This window comes from Sciurus vulgaris, assembly GCF_902686455.1.
Source record: "Sciurus vulgaris genome assembly, chromosome: 12".
Lineage (NCBI taxonomy): Eukaryota > Metazoa > Chordata > Mammalia > Rodentia > Sciuridae > Sciurus > Sciurus vulgaris.
The window spans coordinates 52,374,219-52,385,175 of record NC_136473.1 but is presented as its reverse complement, the minus strand read 5'-3'; positions in this window follow the sequence as shown (position 1 = coordinate 52,385,175).

Sequence of the window (10,957 nt, the reverse complement as noted above, 5' to 3'; positions counted from 1 at the left end):
CTCCACTCCCTTATTGTGTTAGCATCTGCATATTAGAGAGAATATTTGACCTTTGTTTTTTAGATTTGCTTACTTCATTTAGCATGAGTCTCTAGATTCATCCAATTACCAGCAAAAGTCATAAAATCATTCTTTTTTTATGCTTGAGTAGTAGTCCGTTGTGTATATATACACCACATTTTCTTTATCCATTCATCTGTTGAAAGGCACCTAGATTTGTTCTATTGCTTGGTTACTGTGAACTGAGTTGCTGTAAACATTGATGTGACTGTGTCACTATAGTACACTGATTTTAAGTCTTTTGAATAACCTGAGGAGTGGGATAACTGGAACAACTGGTGGTTCTATTTCAAGTTTTCTGAGGAATCTCCATACTACTTTCCATAGAAGTTGCACCAATTTGCAGTCCCACCAGCAATGTACGAGTCTACCTTTCTCCCCACATCCTCACCAACATTTATTGTTGCTTGTATTCTTGATAATTGCCATTCTGACTGGAGTGAGATGGAATCTTAGTGTAGTTTTAATTTGCATTTCTCTAATTGCTAGATAGGTTGAACATTTTTTCATATATTTTTGACCATTTGTATTTCTTCTTCTGTGATGTGCCTGTTCAGTTTCTTTGCCTGTTTATTAATTGGGTTATTATTTTTTGTTGTTGTTAAGTTTTTTGAGTTCTTTATGTATGCTGGAAATTAATATTCTATCTGAGGGGCAGATGGCAAAGATTTTCTCCCATTCTGTAGGCTTTCTTCAAACTCTTGATTATTTCCTTTGCTGTAAAGAAGCTTTTTACTTTGATGCATCCATTTATTGATTCTTGATTTTACGTCTTACACTTTAGGAGTCTCGATGAGGAATTCAGTTCCTAAGCTGACATGATGGAGATTTGGGCCTACTTTTTCTTCTAATAGGAAGAGGGTCCCTGGTTTAATGCCTACATCCTTGATACACTTTGAATTGAGTTTTTTGCAGGGTGAGAGATAGGAGTTTAATTTCATTTTGCTACATAGGATTTCTAGTTTTCCCAGCACCATTTGTTAAATAGGCTATCTTTTCTCCAATGTATGTTTATGGCACTTTGTCTAGTATGAGATAACTGTGTTTATGTGGATTTGTCTCTGTGTCTTCTATTCTGTACCATTGGTCTTCATGTCTGTTTGGGTGCCAATACCATGCCGTTTTTGTTACTCTAGCTCTGTAGTATAACTTAAAGTCTGGTATTGTGATGCCTCCTGCTTCACTTTTCTCACTGAGGATTGTGTTGCCAATTCTGGGTCTCTTATTTTTCCAAAAGAATTTCATGACTGCTTTTTCTATTTCTATGAAGAACATCATTGGGATTTTACTAGGAACTGCATTAAACCTATATAGCACTTTTTGGAATATGGTCATTTTGACAATATTTATTGTCTATCCAAGAACATGGGAAATTTTTCCATCTTCTAAGATCTTCAATTTCTTTCTTTAGTGTTCTGTAGTTTTCACTGTAGACGACTTTTACCTCTTTTGTTAGATTGATTCCCAAATATTTTATCTTTTTTGAGGCTATTGTGAATGGAATAAATTTCCTAATTTCTCTTTCAGTGAACTCATCACTGAAGTATAGGAACACAATTGATTTATGTCAACCCAATTCTTATGTCTTAAATGTCCATATCTTTCTTCAATCCTCACTTCTTCTCCCTCTCCCAAGCTTTTAATCACCAATTTTTATTGATTCAATTTCCTCAATATTTCTCCAAACTGTTCACTTCTCCTTTTCTCTGTCAACCACAGTTTGTACCACCATCAATTGTCACTCAAGTTACTCCAGCAACTTCCTATCTGGTCCCCTACTCCCAATTTTGCACTTTAGATTAATAGATTAATTCTTTAATCGTCCATATTGATCTCTCCCAAACATAATTTTAATCATGTTACTTCCTTGCTTACAACTTCCAATGACCCATAAATTGCCCAGGGATCCAGTTCAGACTGTTAAACATGGTTCAAGGCCATTCAAGGCCTGGCCTCTAACCACTTCTGCTATCTCTTTTTATACCTCACTCCATTCTCTTCCCATCAAATGTGTCTTATTACTTCTTGTATATCCATTACCAGGTTTGTTGTCTGCCATATGATAGGGGTGCAGTTTATATTTTTTTAATTTAAATTTTTAAATGGCATTTTTCTTGTTCAGTCAAGCCAATAAACTGCAGGTATATTAATATCCTAGGGCTGCTGTAACAGAGTACCACAGACTGGGTGGCCTTAAACATAGAAATTAATTCTTTCTAGCCTGTTGGAAGGTAGATGTTCAAAATCAAGGTGTTGGATAGTAAGTTCCTCCTGGAGGCTTGAGGGTGGGTCCCTAAAGCAAAGGGACACAGCAAAGCACCATGTTCCTGAATGCCCCCTTTCTGTTTCCAAAAATCTAGCCACATAATGGGAACAATGAGGGCAGTATTTGTCTGTTTGTCAAAAATTGAATCTTACTACTCATTTGTTTTATTGTTAATAAAGTTGCATGTATTTTCTAGTCTATAAACTATTTTATTCCCTCATCTGTGAATAATATTTTATATGCTTAAAATTTGTATGGAGTCTTAATATCTTTCTTATAAATATGTACAGGCTCTTTATATTTGAAGCCTATTAGTACTTGTGGCAATAATTTTTCCTGATTTGTGGCTTATCTCTCCTTTCTGTTTTGTTTCTTCTTAATAAAATCTTTAAAATGATTCATGTTTCAAGTTTAAAGTCACACTGAATCAGCAGGCATTTTGGTCTGCCAATATGTGTGGTTATCAGCGTCTCATGAGGTTAGTTTTTCTGATAGAGTCAAGACTATACATGGAACCCACAGGAGCACATAGCAGGGATTTTAAAGGACATAGCAAGGACCAGAAAATAGGGAGGGATCAAGTTAATAATACTGAAGTGCGCTCAGAAGTCTCCTGTAGGCCTGGTGGCCCATAAGGTAAGCTTTCTAAAAGCTTTGCATTGTTCTATAATGTTTTAAAGTCAGTATAATTTAGCTTTAGTCTAATGTAAATAAATGACTGGAAGTCTTCCCTTTCTGAAACGGACAATGAGACAATATTCTCAAATTTTGGAAAATAAAAATATTACTTTAGAAATGCAATTTATGGCACTCTTACAAATCTTTTTTTAAAAATATATATTTTATCAATCCTATCTGTGCATATTCTCATATAGATTACTGGGACCTTTTGATCTATTTGAAAGGACCTTTCATGCTGTTGCTATAATAAGCTCAGATTCAGAGAGACATGGTGGTTAGTAACAAGAGATTGGATCTTTAGGTGACCAAGGTTCAATATCAAAGATATGTGGCTTTGTGCATGCCTCTTAATTTCTATGAACCCTGGCTTATTTGTTTGTAAAGTAAAAATCATAACTTTTCTCCCAATGGCAATGTGAAGATTAAATGATTTAATGTTTATAAAAGTACCTAGATAGGTTTACAGTGGTTGCTTAATGTTCATTCCCAGCCCTCTCACTTTACTGGGGCCAGATGTGCACTCCACTGCCCAAGGTTTGTGATAGATAATGGACTGAACCCAGATGTACTTAACCTCTGAGCCACAGTCACAACCACATCCCCAGTCCTTTTTATTTTTTATTTTGAGACAATCTCACTAAGTTGCTTAGGGCCTCACTAAGTAATTTGCTTAGGTTGGCTTTGAACTTGCAATCCTCCTGCCTCAGCCTCCAGAGCTGCTGGGATTACAGGTGTGTGTCACCAAGATTTTTTGGGGGTGGTGGCAGGGTACCGAGGATTGAACTCAGAGGCACGAATCCATGTTCTACAGCCAGAGACTAAAAAGAGCAATACAGTAACCAGGAGAAAGACATTATAAGTATTGACATATTAATATGTATGACAGCCTGGTCTGGTGTTATACAATTTATACATTATTAGATCATTTGGTCCTCAGTACAAACTCATTACATATTACATTTCCACACTGTGGATGGAAAAATGAAAACTGGCAAATTTTAAGTTACTGCTTCAGGTTCTGCAGATAAGAAGTAGAGGAGCCAGCATGGATAGTCAGGCCTGTATGAGAGAGCAACTAAGTTTGCCAGAACATTGCAAAGCTAAGGCTCCCCAATATGTTAAGGGATTTGGGGGTTTCACTAAGCTGAGAAATGGGGAAAAAGAGGAATCAAAGAGGTAAACTGGATTTTTTTTTTTTTTTTAGAAGAAACTGACACAACTACCATCTATCTCCCACTAACCAGTCCCATATTTGGCACTTATTTGAGCAAAGTACTAGAGGGTGAAGATAAAATAATAAGCAAAAGTGGAATCTGCAACCTCGTGGAGCAAACAGGCTCAGGGACAGAGTCTCATTATTTGAACAAATGTGAAGTATAAGAAACTAACAGGAGACAGGTTGGAATGTTGTGACTGCTGGTCTTAAGGAGTTCAAGAGCCAGATGCCTCTGGAAACAGGAAGAGGAAAGAAATCAGTCTCTTCTAGAGGCTTTAGGCCCTGATGACACCTTAATTTTACCTCAGTGAGACCCGTTTTTTTATATATATATCTAAAGTGAGGAGTAGTAGTAGTAGTAATAGTATTTTGGTACTAGGAATTGAACCCAGGAGTGCTTTTCCACTGAGCTACATCCCTAGTTTTTAATTTTTATTTATTTATTTTATTTATGTATTTTTTAATTTATTTTGTGGTACTGGTGATTGAACCCAGGGCCTTGTGCCTGACAGGCGAGCTCTCTATGAACTGAGCTATATCCCCAGCCCTTATTTTTTATTTTGAGACAGGGCCTTGCTAAGTTTCAAGCTGGTCTCCAACTTGCAATCCTCCTGCCTCAGCCTCCCAAGTTGCTGGGATTACAGGTATTAGCCACCATCCCCTGCTCAGTGAGAACCTTTTAGACTTCTAATCTCCAGATCTGTCAGAGAATAACTATGGAATTTTGAAGATTTATTCTACAAATATTTATTGGTATAATTTTTTGCTGAGAATACTACTGTAAACATAACTAAATTTCCTTGGGAAATTCCATTCCAATATACAAAGGAAGACACAAAAGAAAATGACAAGTGTTTTTATAATAAAGTTTTATAGAAGAAACAATGATGGTGGAGATAGAGACTAAGCATGGAGATAATATTTGATATGAAAACTTTCTTGGATAGGAATAGAAAAGCCATACTTTAGGTGGCTGCTTTAGACTTTTTTTTTTTTTTTTTTTTTTTTGGTCACTGTGACCAAAAAACCTGAAAAGAACTATTAAAGGAAGAAAAGCATATTTGATTCACAGTTTCAGATGTCACAGTTCATACATGGCTGGCTGACTGCATAGCTCTGGGCTCAAGGTGAGGCAGAATGTCATGGTGGGTTAGGGTGTGACAGAGGAAAGCAGCTCAGGACATGGCAACAAGAAAGTAGAGAGCAAATGTGTTGTTTTATATCACCAACATGGGGGTAACTTGTCACAGCAACCATAGGACACTAATACAGTGGGAACTCATGGAAATCTTCCTGTGGGCTTTGAAACTGAGGTCTGAAAAACTCCTAGAAGTTACCTGGCTAAAGAGGCCGAGAGTAGAGTCCATTCAGAGTTGGCAGATGAGGCTGAAACAACTAAAGAAGGGGTGGTGATGAGCTGAGCAGGCATTCACGCAGGCAGGGCCACATAAGCCACGTTCAAAACCCCATCTCTGCGGAGCGCAGTGGCATGTAACTGTAATCCCAGCTGCTCAGGAGGCTGAGGCAGGAAGATTGCAACTTCAAAGCCAGTCTCATCTACATAGCAAGATCTTAAGCAACTTAGAGACACCCTGTCTCAAAAGAAAAAAAGAAAGTGGACTGGGGATGCTGCACATTGTTTAAGCACCCCTGGGTTCAATCCCTGGTATCCCCCCAGAAAAGATCCACTCTCTATTTAATTAAAGTGTAAAAATAGAAGCAATGGGAATCCTTGCAAGGGCTTAAATCTGAGGATGGCCTTATCAAAGTTTTGCTTAATAATATTATTAAGTTCAGACTAGTCCCCTATCTCACTCTACGAGCTTATCTCACAGTACTCAAAAATGCAAATTAATATAAACAGAGACAACAAAAAGGGCAAATAGGCAGATATGATAAACTCCAAAGTCAACAACAAATGATATACATATTATCTCCAAGACATTCTCTCTTCCCATGTAAAGGAATAACTGAAAGTGGACACCCATACCCAAAAGAAGTCCGATCAATACTTCATATGGCTGTGATCAGTGATTATGGTAAATCAAGATTTGCTTTCATACTAAAATCTGGAATGAAATTTGGAATAACAGGTCAGGAGTTTTCTGTTGACCATCAAGCCTGGTACGACATCTAGTGGTCAAGTTACTAATGTCATTTCTTCCCTCTTGGCTTGATTTAGTCAAACTGAAGATAATAACTACCCTGAAACCAATAAATACTGAGCAACAGCTCAGGACTGGAGGGAGATTCAAGAATGAAAAATGTGCTGCTCTGTTCCCATTGGAGTTTGCAGATTCCATAGAGAGTAGACAGAGACAAGTGTTTAAATCCCCAAGGGGGACAGAGGGCTGTCGTATTGGCTATGTCCGTCCACCTTTAGCAGGCGTTTGGCGTATAGATGGCAAAAAGAGAGGCCTGAGCTGGAGATGTAGCTTTGGATTCCATCAGTGAGTAGGCGATGGTGGAGACTTGGGTGTGGATGATGCACAGGAGCACTTAGCACTGTGACTGGTGCAGAATGACTGTGCAATACATATTTACTATTATAAAATTTTATCAAAATGTCAAAGGCAGTGGGCCTCTGAGCACAAGGATTATGGCTGTAATCCCAGCAACTCAAGAGGCAAAGGCAGGAGGATCCAAGTTTGAGATCAGCCTCAGCAACTTAGTGGGACTCTATCTCCAAAATAAAATAAAAAGGACTGGAAGATGTAGCTCAGTGGTAGAGGGCCCCTGGGTTCAGTCCCCAGCACCACAAAAATAAAACAAAACAAAAATGCTGAATAGCCTGTGATAGCAAAGAGAGGGACCCTCCAAGAAGTTTTCGAGTACTACTACATGGAAACTCTTTTGTTTAATAAAGTGATTTAAGTGTCGGATCGCAGAAGCAAGTAAATACACATTTTATCATAGCTGAAATGCCAGCTTTTGGTGCCTCTAACATTCTAAATTTGGGAGATTATTTATGTTCTCTGAGATACTTCCCCAAATGTGAAACAGGATAAAAACACAACCTCACAAAAACTTTGCATGTCAACTGAGATAACATTTGTAAAAAGGATTTTAGGGCTGGGGCTTTAGCTCAGAGGTAGCGCAATTGCCTTGCATCTGTGAGGCACTGGGTTCGATCCTCAGCACCACATGAAAATAGATGAATAAACAAAGACATTGTGTCCCTCTACAACTAAAAAATATTTAAAGAAAAAGGAAAAAAGATGTTAAGCCATAAAATACTACACTCACATAAAGGGTCTGTTTTAGCAAGCTTTTTCTCTGCTGTGACTAAAAGACCCAACCAGAACAAATTAAGAGGAGGAAAAGTTTATTTGCGTGCTAACAGTTTCAGAGGACTCAATCCATAGACAACAGGCTCCATTCCTCCAGGTGAGGCAGAACATTATGGAGGAAGAGTGTAGTGGAGGGAAGTAGCTCACAGGACCAGGAAGCAGAGACTCCACTAGCCAGATATCCCAAAGCCCTGCCCCCAGTGCCCTACCTCCTCCACCCACACCCTACCTGCCTTCAATCACCAGTTAATCCCATCAGGTGATTAATTCACTGATTGAGTTAAGGCTCTCACAACCTAATCATTTTTCCTCCAAACCCTCTCACGTTGTCTCACATGTGAGCTTTTGGGGGACACCTCACATCCAAACCATAACAAGGTCTGTATTAAGTGAGCAGCCAGGAGGCTTATTGTATAAAGGAAATGCTGAACCACTTCAAATCATAATCCAAAAAATGAAGCCATGCAGGAAGATCATCTGGTCAATTTATTAGATATGTTCATTTACCAAAAATGGCTTCATCTCTTATCTGTTTTGGTTAAAGGTACTGATAGGAATTTATTGAGGAACTTTTAACATACTTTTAAATTCAGCGGTTCAGATAGAAAATTTTCAGTTTGTTATTTTTCTTAATTCATCTGTAACAATTTCTGACTTGCCAATGGTTAGGCGGGTTTCGGGTGTAATTCGAGTTTCACTCATTAACTTTATAGTGCTTCTGATAATCATATGTTTACAGCTATAACTTTTCAAATTTGAGTTCCAACTCATTCAATTTACTATTATAACCCTTTCCTTCATGCTTATTTGAATACTTTTTCTGACTCATTAAAATCCTTATATGACTAAGGAGGCAGGACAATTTCACATTCTTCTTGTTTGAAACCAAGTTTCAGTGCTCATTTATTTTTTGGTACTGAGTATTTTACCCAGGAGCACTTTACCACCAAGCTACAACCCCAGCCTTATCTATCTATCTATCATCTATCTATCTATTGGAGACAGGGCCTCACTAAGTTACTGAGGTTGGTCTTAAACTTGCTATTCTCCTGCCTCAGTCTTCGAGTTGCTGGGATTACAGGCGGATGCCACTCCATCCAGCAAATTTCAGTGCTTTAGAAGTAGTTTGGCAAAATTCTTATTTTTTTCTGATAATTTTAATTTTAATTCATTGAATTTAACTTAATTGAAGTGGAAATTCAATTTAATTTAAATTTTTCTAAGGATGAATTTAAATGGGAATTTAAAGCTTTATGGAGTTAAATTAAGTCTAATTAAAATGATTAAAGTGTTTTTCAAACTTTCGTTTGAACATATTACTCATTTAAAGTTTTTTAACTTTGAACTTAGTATTGTTGGGAAAATATGTAAAAGTATAGGATATCATTTGAGAAATTGACAAATTAATATAAAATGTTTGTGTTCTGAAAATAAACAAACAAATAAAAACATGCTAAACAATGTTCTACAGTGAGCAACACCCCCAGTGAAAATAACATTTTTTTAAAAGAAATAAGGAATTAATACTATCACATGGAATGCAAAAATTGGGTTGAAATTTATAGTGAAATGATTTATTTTATACAGATTTCTGCTTAGAATTTTTAGAAATATTCTGGGAATTCTTTTTCTTTTTTCTTTTTTTTGTTTTTGAGGTGCCAGGGATGGAACCCAGGGCCTCACCCATGCTAGGCAAGCACTCTACCACTGAGTTACATTCCCCAGTCCCAGGGCAATTTTTATGTGTTAAATTTTATGTTTAGAAGTTTATCATGAGTGAACGAAATTGAACATTTGTGTCAATGCTGTTATAACCACAATCAGGAAATTTGCTAAGTGTGGTGGTTTGTTGTGTGGTAAATTTGGAGAATTGGCTCTCTCAAACTGATTCACAGTAATTTCGTGTGGCTAACACATGGAACAGCAGAGGGTGACAGAGTCAAGGTCCTCTGCCTGACCAAATTTTACAGATGTGTGTATATGCAAAGGGGAGCTTAATATTCACATACTGCAGTACTAGAACTTGTTGATGTTGTCAGTAAATAGTTCCATCAAGTGTCCAGGTAATTCAAATTTCTAATCTCGTGTTTCATTCCAAAGTAAATTGCTTCAGTAATTTTCCTGTTCAAAAAATATAAAGCAAAGCTAATGTTTTAAAGAGATAAACTCAGCTGGGTGCAGTGGTGAACGTCTGTAATTCCAGTGGCTCAGGAGGCTGAGGCAGGAGGACCACAAGTTCAAAGCCAGCCTCAGCAACTTAGCAAGACACTAAGCAACTTACGGAGACCCTGTCTCAAAATAAAAAGTAAAAAGGTTTGGGGATGTGGTTTAGCAGTTAAGCGCCCCTGGGTTCAATCCCTAGCATCATCATCATCATCATCATCATCATCATCATAATAGAGATAAACTTAAAGCTAAACTGGCAGTTCTTGAGTGGTTTTAACTTCATCCTATTCCATGATGTGAATCATTCTATAATAATCTTCACCTATCAGAGAAACATTCCTTAACCTGAAAAAGGGCTCCTGAGACTTGGTAACAAACAACCCAGTTGATGCATAATTGAGGGCACAGAGAGGAACTGATCCACTTTCACCTTGAGGGAAGATGCTCTTAACAAATACTTATTTGTATCTTTCACTATTCTTGTTGCCAAAAGCTCAGTCCTCTTCCTGGATGCCAATCCAATAATGAGGACACAGCTTTGAGAAAAAGGAAAAAGAAGTTTTATTGCTTTGCTAGCAAAGAAGAAACACAGGGGACTTCTGTCCCAAAGGCTATGATTCTGCCCATTGGCAGGAACAGGGAGTTGTTTTTTGTTTGTTTGTTTGTTTTTTATTGTAAACAAATGGGATACATGTTGTTTCTCTGTACATGGAGTAAAGGCATACCATTTGTGTAATCATAATTTTACATAGGGTGAAATTGGAGAATATCATGCTAAGTGAGATAAGCCAATCTCAAAAAACCAAAGGGAGTTTTTTAAGAGGTGATTCAAAGGCTCTCTGTGTTCTCTGTTGGAGTTGTAATTCACTTGTTAAATTGGGAGTTAGTCATTTCTGAGATCTGGTACCATCCCCAAAGTCTGGATTACTACGTTCCTATGGTGGGTGTGCACTCAAAGACAGATAAATCTGTCTAGGAGGGGGAAAAAGGTAATTCTGTTTCCCCTGAGATTAGGGAGGGGAAAGATTAGGGAGGAGCAGGGAGAGAGGAAGAGAAAAAACATGTCCAATTGAAAAATAAGTTGCAGTGGTAGAGCAGCAAGGGCTATATTCAAAGCATAAAGTGGACCACTGTTACATTCTTACTAATTATTGGTTGAAAATAAGCCAAATTCATTCATATTTACTGAACTATGGGCACGTTCAAAGATAAACATAAGTGTGTACCTGACAACACTGTAATTGCAGGAAATAGTTTAGGAGAAAAGATACTCCCTTT